Source organism: Littorina saxatilis, unplaced genomic scaffold (assembly GCF_037325665.1).
Source record: "Littorina saxatilis isolate snail1 unplaced genomic scaffold, US_GU_Lsax_2.0 scaffold_363, whole genome shotgun sequence".
Classification (NCBI taxonomy): Eukaryota; Metazoa; Mollusca; class Gastropoda; order Littorinimorpha; family Littorinidae; genus Littorina; species Littorina saxatilis.
This window is the reverse complement of record NW_027127282.1, coordinates 57,917-75,873: the sequence shown is the minus strand read 5'-3', so window position 1 is coordinate 75,873 and position 17,957 is coordinate 57,917.

Sequence of the window (17,957 nt, the reverse complement as noted above, 5' to 3'; positions counted from 1 at the left end):
AGTGGCATCAAAATGAAAGAAGAAGACGAAGAGAAGTTGGAGATACAGTTAAGATATATGAGGAAGAGAAGAGGATGTGAGGTGTTAATGTTAGATGTAGCCAACCTTAGGTGTTCAAACTCAAGACCGGGACAAAGTAGAAAGCGATGTACCGCGACCGACCCTCAGTGCCGACATACAACTTCCAAGCTTTATTGCTTAACGTCTACAACAGGCGAAGTATTGAAGCTTTGGCTCACCTAAACCCGACGACTGAATATGTAAGTGATCCACGTGTGAAAACCGAAACAGAACAGCGCGATGACAGACAACATTTCTATCCACGACTGACAAACAGTAACACTGCATGCGAACTAACTTGGGTCAACGATCAAACCAGCACGGCCCGAACTGAATTTGTTGCGCTGCCATTATCGTGCGCAATTCTGGTAAAAATATAAACCCGGTATGCCGAATTGAGTATAACGAAAGCCGATGTCAAATAATATACACAGGGATATTTTAAAATGACTTTCAAAATGTAAAAGCAGACAGCAGACCTTTTTATAAGCAATATGAATGACTGAATGTCCACATACAAGTCGAATGACGCCGTCCATTATGCTGACAAATGGGAACTAGCTTTGCGCATGAATTCATTGACATGAATTTCGACTGCGGAGGCTTTTGGCAAGCTGAAAACAGGCACGGGCAGGTTTTAGTGGAAAAAGTAAGTGTTTTTAATGAAAACGTCGGAGTAATGGGATAAATAGCTTACACACCTCGTCCTGAATATCTTGCATATTTTCCCTCGGGTCGATTTTCATGTATTACCTCGCCAAAGCAGGCCCTTCAATCAGGAGTGGGCTTATGATATGCTGGGTGATCTTAGAATAACCCTTTTTAGCGGATGAGCGGATGATACGAAGAGCGGGGCACGAGGTGAGTGTCTGCAGAAAAAATGTAATAACTCCTAAAATACTAATTATCCTGCAACCATATTACAGTTGTCAAAACCCGAAATGTAGCGCTACTTATTCACGTTGCTCTTTTTACAAAAAAATGCGTATCTATTGAATAACTATCCAAAACACAAGGCAGGTCGCTGATTTGTGGTCGGGTGCTCTTATGAAATACCCCCTGTGCGCTTATGATAGCTTGATTTTTCGCATTTTTTTGTAAAAAGAGCAACGTGAATAAGTAGCGCTACATTTCGGGTTTTGACAACTGTAATATGGTTGCAGGATAATTAGTATTTTAGGAGTTATTACATTTTTTCTGCAGACACTCACCTCGTGCCCCGCTCTTCGTATCATACGCTCATCCGCTAAAAAGGGTTATTCTAAGATCACCCAGCATATCATAAGCCCACTCCTGATTGAAGGGCCTGCAAAGGCTCGGTAATACCTGATAATCGACCCTCGGGAAAATATGCAAGATAATCAGAACTCGGAGTGTGTAACCTATATGAACATGCCTCAAGTCGAAGTCAGTATTCACAACTTTCCGACCTTGACATTGTAGTAGGGTCAAGTGGGCGTCGGCATCTATTTCCTCCCAGGCATCTTCCGGTCCGGTTATTTAGTTTCAACTGATGAAATGGCGCAAAAACAGTTTGTCTGCTCGACAAAAGTTGGCGACAAGAAGAAGAGAACGTTGTTTGACAACCAAACAAAATGTGGAGAACGACACATCTTTTCGTTACACACCCCTTCATATGGGGCTATGGCCTTAATGAATAAACCATCCATCCATCCACCTCCCCCAAACACACACACACACACACACACACACACACACACACACACACACAAAACAACAACAAACATTTGGGATGCTGCGTCAGGGCAGTAAGCCGTGTGGTGTATATATGCCACCTCTCAGCCCCCCCCCCTCACCACCCCCTCCCCCTCCCAATCACCCCTACCCACCTTCATGTGGTAAGGGCAGGTCGTAAGACCTATAGCCTTGTGTATTAAGAATAAATCAACCAATGCTACTACTACTACTACTACTACTACTACCACTACCACTACTACGTCTAATAGCTGCTCGTGTGACTGTTCACTCTTTTATGGAATATCATGACCAGCTATGGCCACGCCTGCGTTACGTTTACCGGTTTATGCATCGACTTGTGATTTTACTTTCATAGAGCGAGCGAGCGAGCAAGCGACAGAGAGAGAGAGCGACAGAGAGAGAGGGAGAGACAGAGAGAGAGAGAGAGAGAGAGAGAGAGAGAGAGAGAGAGAGAGAGAGAGAGAGAGAGAGAGAGAGAGAGAGAGAGAGAGAGTGAGAGAGCGAGCGAGCGAGAGAGAGTGAGTGAGAGACAGAGAGAGAGAGTGAGAGAGAGAGCGAGAGAGAGAGAGTGAGAGAGAGAGCGAGAGAGAGAGAGAATCAGAATCAGAATGTTTATTTGCGAAAACTCATATTGTTTATAGCAAAAGGGTGCTGGGGGGTTGGGTAATCGAACGATCCACGAACATCAGTGTACATATTGGTTACACAAAAACAATGCATCGTGATTCGGTCCGAAGCATCCAACTTGTAATCCAAGTCGGGAAATAACTTTTCCGTTTCGAACACGGTATTGTTCCATATCGATCGCGGTATTGTTCCATATCGATCGCGGTATTGTTCCATATCGATCGCGGTATTGTTCCATATCGATCGCGGTTTGTCACAAACACACATGAAATATGTGTGCCCTGTAGTTTAGCGACAATAGTCAGTCTGGCATGGCACGGAGGTAGCACTGTACCAGTGTAGACACGACATGAAGGTCAGTAGTGAGATGGTCGATTTCTTCTCTAAAGACGTTGCGGTCGACTTGGGGCAGACGCCGGACACACGGGGGCGTTTCCTCCTCTTCTCGGAATGACGTTGTCTGTGCTGTTTCGCAGTCGTATGTCAGGACGTAGTCGTCTCCCCTTGCAAACAGCGTCTTCTTTCCACCTTTTCTTTCGCACACTACTTTTGTGAGAGTGCGGTTCCTCTTTCTGTTTAACAGTTTCTCTCTAAGTCGCACGTTCTTTGAGCAGTGTGAGGCTAAGTCGTAGACATCATCTGGTTCAAACTCACGGTCCGTTGCTGCCAGTTCAGCTGTAGTGGTTCCGTCGTCTGCTGTCTGTGACGTCACAGCACTACACACCCAAGGGTTGACATTCTCGCACGTGGTTGAGCTTGCAGTGTCACAGTGGGCAGGTGCGTGAGTGACACTGGTTTGCACATCCTGCACGTGCTGGGTAGAAGAAGCACGGCTATTGTTGACAGGGGCCTCTACCGATGACGCTGTGTTCTGTTCCGCTTCAGCTGCTTTGCGTTGCACGAAGCTCTTTCTTCTTGTTTCATCACGCTTTACTTGTGACCTGCTTTTCTTCCTGTAGTGAGCTATGTTGGCGTGGTCTGATGGCGGCCCAGCAAACCTCAACACAACTCTTCTACTGTCACCTTCCCCTGGATTTTCCAAGAGAATAGCCCAACTTCGTCCACTAAGTTGATCAGGAACTGTTCCAGGCGATGTGGCAGTCCGGTTTGTGACATTTTTGGTCGGCAATAGTAGCTTTGGAGAAGATACTTATCAAATGTTGCGGAGCTCCGAAATTTGCGTCCTTCTCTGGTGGTAAGGGCAGACCACGAGGCATCCATCTCTCTCTCTCTCTCTCTCTCTCTCTCTCTCTCTCTCTCTCTCTCTCTCTCTCTCTCTCTCTCTCTCTCTCTCTCTGTCTCTGCCTCTCTGTCTCTCTCTCTCTCTCTCTCTCTCTCTGATTTTATTTTCATAGAGCGAGCGAGCGAGCGAGAGAGAGAGCGAGAGAGACAGAGACAGAGACAGAGACAGAGAGAGCGAGACAGAGACAGAGAGAGCGAGAGAGACTGAGACAGAGAGAGCGAGAGAGAGAGAGAGAGAGCAAGAGAGAGAGAGCGAGAGAGAGAGAGAGAGAGAGCGAGAGAGAGAGCGAGAGAGAGAGAGAGGGAGAGAGGGAGAGAGGGAGAGAGGGAGAGAGAGAGAGAGAGAGAGAGAGAGAGAGAGAGAGAGAGAGACTTAGACTTAGACTTAGAACATTTTATTCACATAAAGGGTAGACATTTTAGGCCATAGGCTTAATCTTACAATGTGCCCTTTACATTCACACAAACACATATTCACGCGTGCGCCCGACTAGAATCATAGAAACATCAAGCATACAGTAATAATAAATGAGAAAAGTAGTAGAAAATACATGAATGGAACATCAATAAAGCAATTACAGAATGGAACATCTCATCAACCAATGCTACTACTACTACTACTACTACTACTACTACTACTACTACTACTACTACTACTACTACCACTATCTCTCACTCTCTCTCTCTCTCTCTCGCTCTCTCTGTCTCTGTCTCTCCCTCTCTCTGTCTCTGTCTCTCAATCAATCAATCAATGACGCTTATATCGCGCATATTCCGTGGGTACAGTTCTAGGCGCTCTGCAGTGATGCCGTGTGAGATGAAATTTTATACGGCCAGTAGATTGCAGCCATTTCAGTCTCTGTCTCTCTGTCTCTCTCTCTCTCTCTCTCTCTCTCGCTCGCTCGCTCGCTCGCTCTATGAAAATAAAATCAGAGAGAGAGAGAGAGAGAGAGAGAGAGAGAGAGAGAGAGAGAGAGAGAGAGAGAGAGAGAGAGAGAGAGAGAGAGAGAGAGATGGATGCCTCGTTGACCGTGAACTGGAGCTCGACAACCATCCCTCCCTTGCGGTGGCCCTTTTCATTTTTATATTTAGTCAAGTTTTGACTAAATATTTTAACATCGAGGGGGAATCGAAACGAGGGTCGTGGTGTATGTGCGTGCGTGTGTGTGTCTGTGTGTGTGTGTAGAGCGATTCAGACTAAACTACTGGACCGATCTTTATGAAATTTGACATGAGAGTTCCTGGGTATGAAATCCCCGACTTGTTTTTTCATTTTTTTGATAAATGTCTTTGATGACGTCATATCCGGCTTTTCGTGAAAGTTGAGGCGGCACTGTCACGCCCTCATTTTTCAACCAAATTGGTTGAAATTTTGGTCAAGTAATCTTCGACGAAGCCCGGACTTCGGTATTGCATTTCAGCTTGGTGGCTTAAAAATTAATTAATGACTTTGGTCATTAAAAATCGGAAAATTGTAAAAAAAAATAAAAATTTATAAAACGATCCAAATTTACGTTTATCTTATTCTCCATCATTTGCTGATTCCAAAAACATATAAATATGTTATATTCGGATTAAAAACAAGCTCTGAAAATTAAATATATAAAAAATATTATCAAAATTAAATTGTCCAAATCAATTTAGAAACACTTTCATCTTATTCCTTGTCGGTTCCTGATTCCAAAAACATATAGATATGATATGTTTGGATTAAAAACACGCTCAGAAAGTTAAAACAAAGAGAGGTACAGAAAAGCGTGCTATCCTTCTTAGCGCAACTACTACCCCGCTCTTCTTGTCAATTTCACTGCCTTTGCCATGAGCGGTGGACTGACGATGCTACGAGTATACGGTCTTGCTGAAAAATGGCATTGCGTTCAGTTTCATTCTGTGAGTTCGACAGCTACTTGACTAAATATTGTATTTTCGCCTTACGCGACTTGTTACATTTAGTCAAGTTATGACTAAATGTTTTAACATAGAGGGGGGAATCGAGACGAGGGTCGTGGTGTATGTGTGTGTGTGTGTGTGTGTGTGTGTGTGTGTGTGTGTGTGTGTGCGTGCGTGCGTGCGTGTAGAGCGATTCAGACCAAACTACTGGACCGATCTTTATGAAATTTGACATGAGAGTTCCTGGGTATGATATCCCCATACGTTTTTGAGTCACTTGAGAAAAAGTGACTCTATGTAATCGGTCAGTGTTAGTCTGTCCGGCCGGCCGGCCGGCCGTCCGTAGACACCACCTTAACGTTGGACTTTTCTCGGAAACTATCAAAGCGATCGGGCTCATATTTTGTTTAGTCGTGACCTCCAATGACCTCTACACTTTAACGATGGTTTCGTTGACCTTTGACCTTTTTCAAGGTCACAGGTCAGCGTCAAAGGAAAAATTAGACATTTTATATCTTTGACAAAGTTCATCGGATGTGATTGAAACTTTGTAGGATTATTCTTTACATCAAAGTATTTACATCTGTAGCCTTTTACGAACGTTATCAGAAAAACAAGGGAGATAACTAGCCTTTTCTGTTCGGCAACACACAACTTAACGTTGGGCTTTTCTCGGAAACTATAAAAGTGACCGGGCTCAAATTTTATGTGAACGTGACTCATTGTGTTGTGAATAGCAATTTCTTCCTGTCCATCTGATGCCTCATATAATATTCAGAACTGCGAAAGTGACTCGATCGAGCGTTTGCTCTTCTTGTTTTCATTTTTTTGATAAATAGCTTTGATGACGTCATATCCGGCTTTTCGTGAAAGTTGAGGTGGCACTGTCATGCCCTCAGTTTTTAACCAAATTGGTTGAAATTTTGGTCAAGTAATCTTCGACGAAGCCCGGACTTCGGTATTGCATTTCAGCGTGGTGGCCTAAAATTTAATTAATGACTTTGGTCATTAAAAATCTGAAAATTGTAAAAAACCCATTTTTTATATAAAACTATCAAAATTTACGTTCATCTTATTCTCCATCATTTGCTGATTCCACAAACATATAAATATGTTATATTTGGATTAAAAACAAGCTCTGAAAATTAAATATATAAAAATTATTATCAAAATTAAATTTTCGAAATCAATTTAAAAACACTTTCATCTTATTTTTTGTCAGTTCCTGATTCCAAAAACGTGTTTGGATTGAAAACACGCTCAGAAAGTTAAAACGAAGAGAGGTACAAAAAAGCGTGCTATCCTTCTCAGCGCAACTACTACCCCGCTCTTCTTGTCAATTTCACTGCCTTTGCCATGAGCGGTGGACTGACGATGGTACGAGTATACGGTCTTGCTGCGTTGCATTGCGTTCAGTTTCATTCTGTGAGTTCGACAGCTACTTGACCAAATGTTGTATTTTCGCCTTACGCGACTTGTTTTTTGTTTTTCTGTCTCTTTTTTTTTTAACCATCTACAATGGGGGTGAAACCCGGGCACATGCCCCTATTGGTTTTACCGGGCACATGCCCCTATTGGTTTTACCGGGCACATGCCCCTATTGGTTTTACCGTGAGGGCGTTAAACATTACCTATCATCGTAAATTTACAGTCAAACAAATCGACAAAATGTCAGAATCGGTACAACTTGGCAAGTTTTAACGAAAGGAGAAAGTTAAATAAATTATCATTTCAGAACAGGTTATTTTGTTTGGCTATCTTGCAGTTTCATCTCATTACACCAATCTGTTTTCAATCCCGTGACCCGATCATCACAAGTCCAGTGCTCTAACAACTTAGCTACCAGTCCCCCTGTTTCTAAATATCTTTTGACAGGCCTCGTCATTTCCGTTCCATGTTTTCTTTGCTTGGTTGCCCTGTTACTGGCTCCTGTTCCATATTGTGTTTGCTTGGTTGCTGTTACTGGCTCATGTTCCATATTGTGTTTGCTTGGTTGCTCTGTTACTGGTTCCTGTTCCATATTGTGTTTGCTTGGTTGCTCTGTTACTGGCTCCTGTTCCATATTGTGTTTGCTTGGTTGCTCTGTTACTGGCTCCTGTTCCATATTGTGTTTGCTTGGTTGCTCTGTTACTGGCTCCTGTTCCATATTGTGTTTGCTTGGTTGCTCTGTTACTGGCTCCTGTTCCATATTGTGTTTGTTTGGTTGCTCTGTTACTGGCTCCTGTTCCATATTGTGTTTGTTTGGTTGCTCTGTTACTGGCTCCTGTTCCATATTGTGTTTGCTTGGTTGCTCTGTTACTGGCTCCTGTTCCATATTGTGTTTGTTTGGTTGCTCTGTTACTGGCTCCTGTTCCATATTGTGTTTGTTTGGTTGCTCTGTTACTGGCTCCTGTTCCATATTGTGTTTGCTTGGTTGCTCTGTTACTGGCTCCTGTTCTATATTGTGTTTGCTTGGTTGCTCTGTTACTGGCTCCTGTTCCATATTGTGTTTGCTTGGTTGCCCTGTTACTGGCTCCTGTTCCATATTGTGTTTGCTTGGTTGCTCTGTTACTGGTTCCTGTTCCATATTGTGTTTGCTTGGTTGCCCTGTTACTGGCTCCTGTTCCATATTGTGTTTGCTTGGTTGCCCTGTTACTGGCTCCTGTTCCATGTTGTGTTTGCTTGGTTGCTCTGTTACTGGCTCCTGTTCCATGTTTTCTTTGCTTGGTTGCTCTGTTACTGGTTCCTGTTCCATATTGTGTTTGCTTGGTTGCTCTGTTCCTGGCTCCTGTTCCATATTGTGTTTGCTTGGTTGCTCTGTTACTGGTTCCTGTTCCATATTGTGTTTGCTTGGTTGCTCTGTTACTGGCTCCTGTTCCATATTGTGTTTGCTTGGTTGCTCTGTTACTGGTTCCTGTTCCATATTGTGTTTGCTTGGTTGCTCTGTTCCTGGCTCCTGTTCCATATTGTGTTTGCTTGGTTGCTCTGTTACTGGTTCCTGTTCCATATTGTGTTTGCTTGGTTGCTCTGTTACTGGCTCCTGTTCCATATTGTGTTTGCTTGATTTTGGTGCATGTTCCATTGTTTCTTTGCTTGGTTGCTCTTTGTATGTTCATGTTCGATGTGTCTATGCTTGGGCCCTGTTATTGGTTCCTGTTCCATATTTCGTTTGATTGGTTGCTTTATGTTCGGTTCATGTTCCATTGTTTTTTTGCTTGGTTGCTCTGTTATTGGCTCCTGTTTCATGAGAGAAAAAGAGAGAAAGAGAAAGAGAGAAAGAGAGAGAGACAGAGAGACAGAGACAGACACAGAGAGAGAGAGAGACAGACAGACAGACAGACACAGATAGACCAAAAGAGAAGGAGGCACACAGAGACAAAGAGACAGAGAAAGGGAGAGACAAGGGTAGAGAGAACACACACACACACACACACACACACACACACATACACACACACACACACACACACTGATATAGGAAGTAAAACAAGAAAAGTCATGAACATTTAACGTGCAAAAACGTGAATGATTATTCACAAGGAAAACAAGAGGCGAAGCCTTCAAGGCTCCCGTAAGAAATCAACAAACAGTAACATAACACAAACTCACTCACTCCGTAACACACACACACAAACACACACACACACACACACACACACACACACACACACACACACGCGCGCACACACACACACACAGTTAAAACTAACGCATCATATCAACTCCATGTATAATTTTCAAAAGAAGGCAAACAGATAAAATGACTAGGGTAATAGGTTAGGTACCTGCCATGTGGGCACTTTTTCCACTGCTGTCCTCAGTCCTATACTTTTCATCAAGACTTGTCACCATGCCGAGTAGATCTAAATTCGGAAGTCTTCATGTGGCTGAGGCATATATCTGACATAGCGTCGATCTTGTTGTAGGTTAACCTCCTTTCTGAAACAAATGGCAAAATGCGATTAGTTATGATGACTACAACCTACACAAATATAAACAGTGTTTTGAAACAGAATAGTCAGGTTATACAAGCCACTTTACCTATGCAGCATGGTAACCCTACAATATGCGAAACATGTCGACTGCAGCAGCCTGGTTCTTAAAATAATTCTGACGGTCAACACAGCCAGAAATGCCAACAAAGACAAGAAAGCTGTGGCAAGGTAAGCTTACCAAACGTTACATAGCGAATCATATGATAGTGCGTAAACAGCAAACAGTAGATCTACAATCAAAGAGAGGATCGAGTCTGGAATGAAACGCGATACAGATCTAGCATTCAAAAACTGTCTTTCACGTTCAAGGAAGTTGTTGCAAAGTACTTAAGACTTACTAAATTGTACAGACAAAACCATGACAGTGCATGTTTTGAATCTGAGGAAAAAATCGTGATCATTTTGACTTTGAGAACAGATTCATTCCGTTTCCTTATATCTGCATGTTCAAGTAAATGGTGGACAGATTTTTCGGGCAGAGTAAACTTAACTTGAGACTCTACTGCAAATCTTGAAATTCACATAAATCGAACCACGAGCAAAGACATCCAAACATTACAGGCACTTTAGATCAACTCATTTCACTAGAGGTGACTGCCTAGCACTGTGTTTGACATCCGTGTCTGCTGAAATAAAAAGAAATTAAAACAAAACGGATTAACAGTAGGTGACACGTTATCAGAGTGGGAGACACTAGATCTGTCTCTGAACTTACCGGGATACGGCTGCAAGATCGACACTGACTGCCGCGCTTTCGACAGCTCTTCCTCGCGTGGACATTGGAAACACGCTGTGCAGATCAAATTGTAGGAAATCTCCCTTTGGTATCTTCTTTATTTACTTTTCTGGAGCTTAGAAACCGAACAACATGAAATCGTCTTCCCCGGCGAATCGGCGAGGTGAGAACTGGACCACAATCCTTCGCGCGACCCCTGACCTGATCTTGACACCTGACCTGCCGTCTACATGCCAAACACGACACAAATCAGTCAACTGCTTGTACCCCTTCAAAACCCCCCACCACCCGTTTTCTTTGGATACACGCTTTAACTACACACATGCCGACACAATGTTGATCATTGCTTCAATAATTTGAAGATGGTGCTTGAAAATTAACCACGTGAAATGAGTATTTCGGTGTTTAGCCAAAAATGTTAAAGTTTCTACCACAGACATACACACATACATACATACGCACGCACGCACAGACAGACAAAGTTTACCATCGCATAGGCTACACTTACGTGAGCCAAAAAACATGCTACCATATCAGACATTCTTTTCAGAAATACATGCATGGTTATACTTCTATAGATAGGTATAACCGACTGTTCTTCAGTCTTCATATTTATAATTATGTTTCTAGTCTACAGTTTGGAACGATGTTTTTAAAGTTGTAAATGATATATATATATAAAAAAAAAGAGACATGTTTTTAATTTCTGTTTAAAGGCATAGTCAGACCACCAAGAAAACAGTGTAATTATCTCAAACAGCGGTCATCTGTAGAATGAACAATGTACGTATATACTGTACATACTTTACGATAGGAGGTTAACGATACTTATTTACACAACAAATTGAGATCAGGAAACATTTGTGACCCTCCACCACGGAATGAGTCGAATGTCACCTAGCGCGGTTAAGTCCGGGGGGACTGTGGTAATAGTGTGATGATCACCTTAGTCACAGGCTTATAACTCGAAAAGAGCAGTGTTAAGTGAACGACAGTTTCACTGCAGTATATTTACTCTCAAATCCATATCGACCTCCGAAGTCATCAGGTCTAATGTGACAGTTTGATCTGTCCCCCAACTACCTATGGCATTGTGCTGTCGAGAGGAGAGACTCTGTTACAGATCTGCCTCAATAGCGAGAAGGGCGCATTGAGAGGTCGGTATCTGATGTAAAGGCTGGTGTGGTGGTATTTTCTTTTGGCTTGAACATTTTAATGAACAGCCTTGTCAAAAGTTTCGTAACATTTTCGGGACTTGCAATCGTTTTAGCTTTGTTAAGTGTGGCTAGGATACTTGTGATGAATTTGAAAACATCACCGCAGTTCTCAGTTTTCATCATCTTCATCTGAGCATATGTTTCTTGTAATACATGCTGCTTGAAGCAGACTGTGGTTTTTGTATGACTTGTGTTTCATCGTACTCGACGATGATCAAGTTTAATTCATCCATGACTGGATCAGTGTCATTATGTGTGATTTGTGTTTCATCGTACTTGACGATGATCAAGTTGGATTCACCCATGACTGGATCAGCATCAGCATTTCAGCATCCACAACTTTTTTCTCTCAGTGTCTTTGTGTGTGGCTGTTTGCTCGCCTTTGTATGTGACGGGCGCAGTGGCGTGGTGGTAAGACGTCGGCCTCCTAATCGGGAGGTCGCGAGGTCGAATCCCGGTCGCTGCCGCCTGGTGGGTTAAGAGAGAGATTTGTCCGATCTCCCAGGTCAACTTATGTGCAGACCTGCTAGTGACTTAACCCCCTTCGTGTGTACACGCAAGCACAAGATCAAGTGCGCACGGAAAAGATCATGTAATCCATGTCAGAGTTCGGTGGGTTATAGAAACACGAAAATACCCAGCATGCCTCCCCCGAAATCGGCGTATGCTGCCCGAATGGCGGGGTAAAAACGGTCATACACGTAAAAACCCACTCGTGCTAAAAACATGAGTGAACGTGGGAGTCTAAGCCCATGAACAAAGAAGAAGAAGAAGATGAAGCACGCCTTTGTTGTATCACTGCTTTTGTCGGGGACCTTTTCCCAATGTCTGTTGACTTGACTTTGTGAGCAAAAGTAAATTCTCTAATATGCGGATTTGTGTCTCTGTTTTGTCCAGGGTTAGGGTAAGGGTCAAAACAATAATCGTTCTGAACTGTTCTTTTCATCTTGGGGTTTGCTTCTTGCATCTTCTTCTTCTTCTTCAGCGTTCGATGATGGTTTTGTCTAAATTCGTTGGCCAATGCTGTTGACAAAGTGGGCGGTCAGTCTGAGGTCCTGCCCCACAGCTTGGTGTCCAGCGTTGACCCGCCTTGATTTGCAGGCAGTGTTTGTCATTTGGACAGTGAACACCACCACAATGCAGGCAGTGTTTGTCATTTGGACAGTGAGCGCCACCACAATGCGGGCAGTGTTTGTCATTTGGACAGTGAGCACCTCCACAATGCAGGCAGTGTTTGTCATTTGGACGGTCAACACCGCCACAATGCAGGCAGTGTTTGTCATTTGGACAGTGAGCGCCACCACAATGCAGGCAGTGTTTGTCATTTGGACAGTGAGCGCCACCACAATGCAGGCAGTGTTTGTCATTTGGACAGTGAGCACCACCACAATGCAGGCAGTGTTTGTCATTTGGACAGTGAGCACCACCACAATGCAGGCAGTGTTTGTCATTTGGACAGTGAACACCGTCACAATGCAGGCAGTGTTTGTCATTTGGACAGTGAGCACCACCACAATGCAGGCAGTCACTGTGTTTGTCATTTGGACGGTGAACACCACCACAATGCAGGCAATGTTTGTCATGTGGACAGTGAACACCACCACAATGCAGGCAGTGTTTGTCATTTGGACAGTGAACACCACCACAATGCAGGCAGTGTTTGTCATTTGGACAGTGAACACCACCACAATGCAGGCAGTGTTTGTCATTTGGACAGTGAACACCACCACAATGCAGGCAGTGTTTGTTATTTGGACAGTGAGCACCACCACAATGCAGGCAGTGTTTGTCATTTGGACAGTGAACACCGTCACAATGCAGGCAGTGTTTGTTATTTGAACAGTGAACACCGCCACAATGCAGGCAGTGTTTGTCATTTGAACAGTGAACACCGCCACAATGCAGGCAGTGTTTGTTATTTGGACAGTGAGCGCCACCACAATGCAGGCAGTGTTTGTCATTTGGACAGTGAACACCGCCACAATGCAGGCAGTGTTTGTTATTTGGACAGTGAGCACTGCCAAAATGCAGGCAGTGTTTGTCATTTGGGCAGTGAACACCGCCACAATGCAGGCAATGTTTGTCATTTGGACAGTGAACACCGCCACAATGCAGGCAGTGTTTGTCATTTGGACAGTGAACACCGCCACAATGCAGGCAGTGTTTGTCATCTGGACAGTGAACACCACCACAATGCAGGCAGTGTTTGTCATTTGGACAGTGAGCACCGCCACAATGCAGGCAGTGTTTGTCAATTGAACAGTGAACACCGCCACAATGCAGGCAGTGTTTGTCATTTGGACAGTGAACACCGCCACAATGCAGGCAGTGTTTGTCATTTGGACAGTGAACACCGCCACAATGCAGGCAGTGTTTGTCATTTGGACAGTGAGCACCGCCACAATGCAGGCAGTGTTTGTCATTTGAACTGTGAACACCACCACAATGCAGGCAGTGTTTGTCATTTGGACAGTGAGCACCACCACAATGCAGGCAGTGTTTGTCATTTAGACAGTGGGCACCACCACAATGCAGGCAGTGTTTGTCATTTGGACAGTGAGCACCGCCACAATGCAGGCAGTGTTTGTCATTTGGACAGTGAGCGCCACCACAATGCAGGCAGTGTTTGTCATTTGGACAGTGAGCGCCACCACAATGCAGGCAGTGTTTGTCATTTGGACAGTGAACACCACCACAATGCAGGCAGTGTTTGTTATTTGGACAGTGAGCACCACCACAATGCAGGCAGTGTTTGTCATTTGGACAGTGAGCACCGCCACAATGCAGGCAGTGTTTGCCATTTGGGCAGTGAGCACCGCTGTAGTGTAGTTGGGTGGTTATTGTTTACTGTAGTTGGGTGGTTATTGTTTACTGTAGTTGGGTGGTTAGTGTTTACTGTAGTTGGGTGGTTATTGTTTACTGTAGTTGGGTGGTTAATGTTTACTGTAGTTGGGTGGTTAGTGTTTACTGTAGTTGGGTGGTTGTTGTTTACTGAAGTTGGATGGTTAATGTTTACTGTAGTTGGGTGGTTAGTGTTTACTGTAGTTGGGTGGTTAGTGTTTACTGTAGTAGGGTGGTTTGTGTTTACTGTGGTTGGGTGCTTATTGTTTACTGTAGTTGGGTGGTTAGTGTTTACTGTGGTTGGGTGGTTAGTGTTTACTGTAGTTGGGTGGTTAATGTTTACTGTAGTTGGGTGGTTAATGTTTACTGTAGTTGGGTGGTTAGTGTTTACTGTAGTTGGGTGGTTAATGTTTACTGTAGTTGGGTGGTTAATGTTTACTGTAGTTGGGTGGTTAATGTTTACTGTAGTTGGGTGGTTAGTGTTTACTGTAGTTGGGTGGTTAATGTTTACTGTAGTTGGGTGGTTAGTGTTTACTGTAGTGGGGTGGTTAGTGTTTACTGTAGTTGGGTGGTTAATGTTTACTGTAGTTGGGTGGTTAGTGTTTACTGTAGTTGGGTGGTTAGTGTTTACTGTAGTTGGGTGGTTAGTGTTTACTGTAGTTGGGTGGTTATTGTTTACTGTAGTGGGGTGGTTGTTTTTCACTGTAGTGGGGTGGTTAATGTTTACTGTAGTTGGGTGGTTAATGTTTACTGTAGTTGGGTGGTTAGTGTTTACTGTAGTTAGGTGGTTAATGTGTACTGTAGTTGGGTGGTTAATGTTTACTGTAGTTGGGTGGTTATTGTTTACTGTATGTAGTTGGGTGGTTATTGTTTACTGTAGTTGGGTGGTTAATGTTGACTGTAGTTGGGTGGCTAATGTTTACTGTAGTGGGGTGGTTAATGTTTTTTAAAGTCTCTTCAGCAGATTTTGCTATGTTCGTCGGTGTGTGAAAAACGACTCTGTGCTGCCCATAGATAACAATAGTGGTGTCGAGTATTTGAGCATTCTGCCGTTAGACTGAATTTTAGGTCGAAAATGAATCAGGTTATCGTTTGTACGAGGCTAATGGATCAGCTATTTATTTGTTACCAACAAATGTTTCTCTTTGGTCTTTTTCTTTGAGTTAGGCAGAGGTGGTGTGTCGCTCGTGACAGGGGTGGCAGAGGTGGTGTGTCGCTCGTGACAGGGGTGGCAGAGGTGGTGTGTCGCTCGTGACAGGGGTGGCAGAGGCCGTTGTGTAGGCCTGTTAGTGTTGAGATGCAGCGAGAGTTGCTCAGAGAGCAGTGTGACAGTTGGTTTTTGTGAGCGAGTTTGGAAAAAGATTAAACCAATTTGGTTGAAAAATGAGGGCGTGACAGTGCCGCCTCAACTTTCACGAAAAGCCGGATATGACGTCATCAAAGACATTTATCAAAAAAATGAAAAAAACGTTCGGGGATTTCATACCCAGGAACTCTCATGTCAAATTTCATAAAGATCGGTCCAGTAGTTTAGTCTGAATCGCTCTACACACACACACACAGACACACACACACACACACACATACACCACGACCCTCGTCTCGATTCCCCCCTCTACGTTAAAATATTTAGTCAAAACTTGACTAAATATAAAAAGACGACCCCCGCGTCACTAGATCCAAAGTGAGCTGGAGCTCACCCGGCTGGTGAATTCTCTCCTCTTCCGACAGTCACTTCGACTTCTGAAGAGGGTGAGAGGGGGGGGGGGGGTGGGGTCTAGAAAAGCCACAAGGGGCAGTGAACGCTCTCTCCGGTCCAGGCCCAGAGCAGAGTGGCTCATGCGAGATCACCAAAAAGTCGATTATCCCCCTTTACCCTCGGGAATTTGGAAGGAAATCGTGATTTGAGCACTGACTGGCGATGTAAGCTGGAGGTGCGTTGGAGCAGTCGCAATGTTTGCAGCATGTCTGCCCGTGTAAATCACGCACTCTACGAGCCAGCAATCACGCACTCTACGAGCCAGCAATCACGCACTCTACGAGCCAGCAATCACGCACTCTACGAGCCAGCAATCACGCACTCTACGAGCCAGCAATCACGCACTCTACGAGCCAGCAATCACGCACTCTACGAGCCAGCAATCACGCACTCTACGAGCCAGCAACTGCGGTGAAAGTAGGGAAGAAACATACTAATAACCCCAGAATATCTTATAGCTTATTTTTAAACTTGTGAACTATTCTGTATGATGCAAGTAGATTTGGTCTTTCAACATTGCATCTGACAGAATCCATTTTTATTCCGGTATTTTATAAATCTTAGTGTTTTCATTGATTTTTACGTAGCATTTGATAACCCAACAACAACATTTCTGGGATCGCTCAAAGTCGACTGGTTACCGTACGTGTTTCAACTGCATTTTGTAGTCTTGCAATCTCTGGCACTATTTGAGTTATCAGGATGGAAAGATTACCGATCTAATCACCAAGAAATCGGGTTTTCATCAGACTGCACTCTCTTTTTCAAGTCTAAATGTCAGTACTCTTAGCAGTCAAAATGTTCAAAGACATAAGGTATCCAATTCTCCAAAATTGTGATGCAATTCGAGGCTTGTTTTATTGCAGGTCATTATTTAACACAAACATTGCTGGAGAGACGTTCATTGTGCGTGAAATGTTGTCTCCATATTTTCTAATTCCAGTTTTCCCGCAAAAGTTTCTCTTTCTAAGCTAGCATAGATCTGATTTGAAGCAAAAAATACACAGAAATAATGACGTATATTGTAGGTTTGACGTCACCAGACTTGACGAGCTGAATTCTGATCCTTGGAAGATAAAATGAAAACTGCTCCCGTGGTTTGAGTTCAGTTGTTCTTGGTCAATACTTGTTGCTGTTGTTTTTGTTGCTGCGGTTGTTGTTGATGTTGTGGTGGAGGTGGTGGAGGTGGTGGTGGTGGTATTGTTGTTATTGTTGCTGGTGTTGTTGATGATAACTCTAACCCTAACCCTAAGTCATGGTGGGGCGGTGATGAAAGTGGCGGTAGCAGCGTTAGAACAGTTGGTTGTTGAGGCGGCGCTGACGATGGTGATGGTGACGTGGGAGGTACAGAGACAGTGGTTGTCGTCGTCGTGGTTGTGGTGGCGGCTGTGATCACTGAGCAGCTGCAGGCGGAGGAAAAAATATTGGTAGTAACAGTCGTTGCGGAGATGATGGTGGCGGTGGTGGTCGTCGTCGTAGTGGTGGTGGCAATGAAGGCAATGTGTGTTGTAGCAGTGGAGGGGATAGTGGTGGCGGCAACGGTGGTTCAGGTGGCGGTGGAAGTGGCGGTGGTGACAGGAGGCACGTCCACCATGATGAGCTGTGTGGTACAGCGCGATGCTGCTAACAGTCTGTCGGCAAGATCTATCGCCTCATCCCTCCTTCCTTCATCATCCTCCTTGTGCCGGCCTGGCAGCATCACCACCACACGCCGCTCCAAGCCTTGCACCCAGCACCAGTCTGTTACTGTGACACGGTCTGTTGCCGCCACCGCCACGTCGTGCAGATCTCTCTCACACCTCGCCCAGTTGTGTCTCAAGTCTTGTTCCCCCAGCACACAGACCGGTAAGCCTTCATCACGCAGACCGCGCACCACGCCGCTAGCTCGTGAC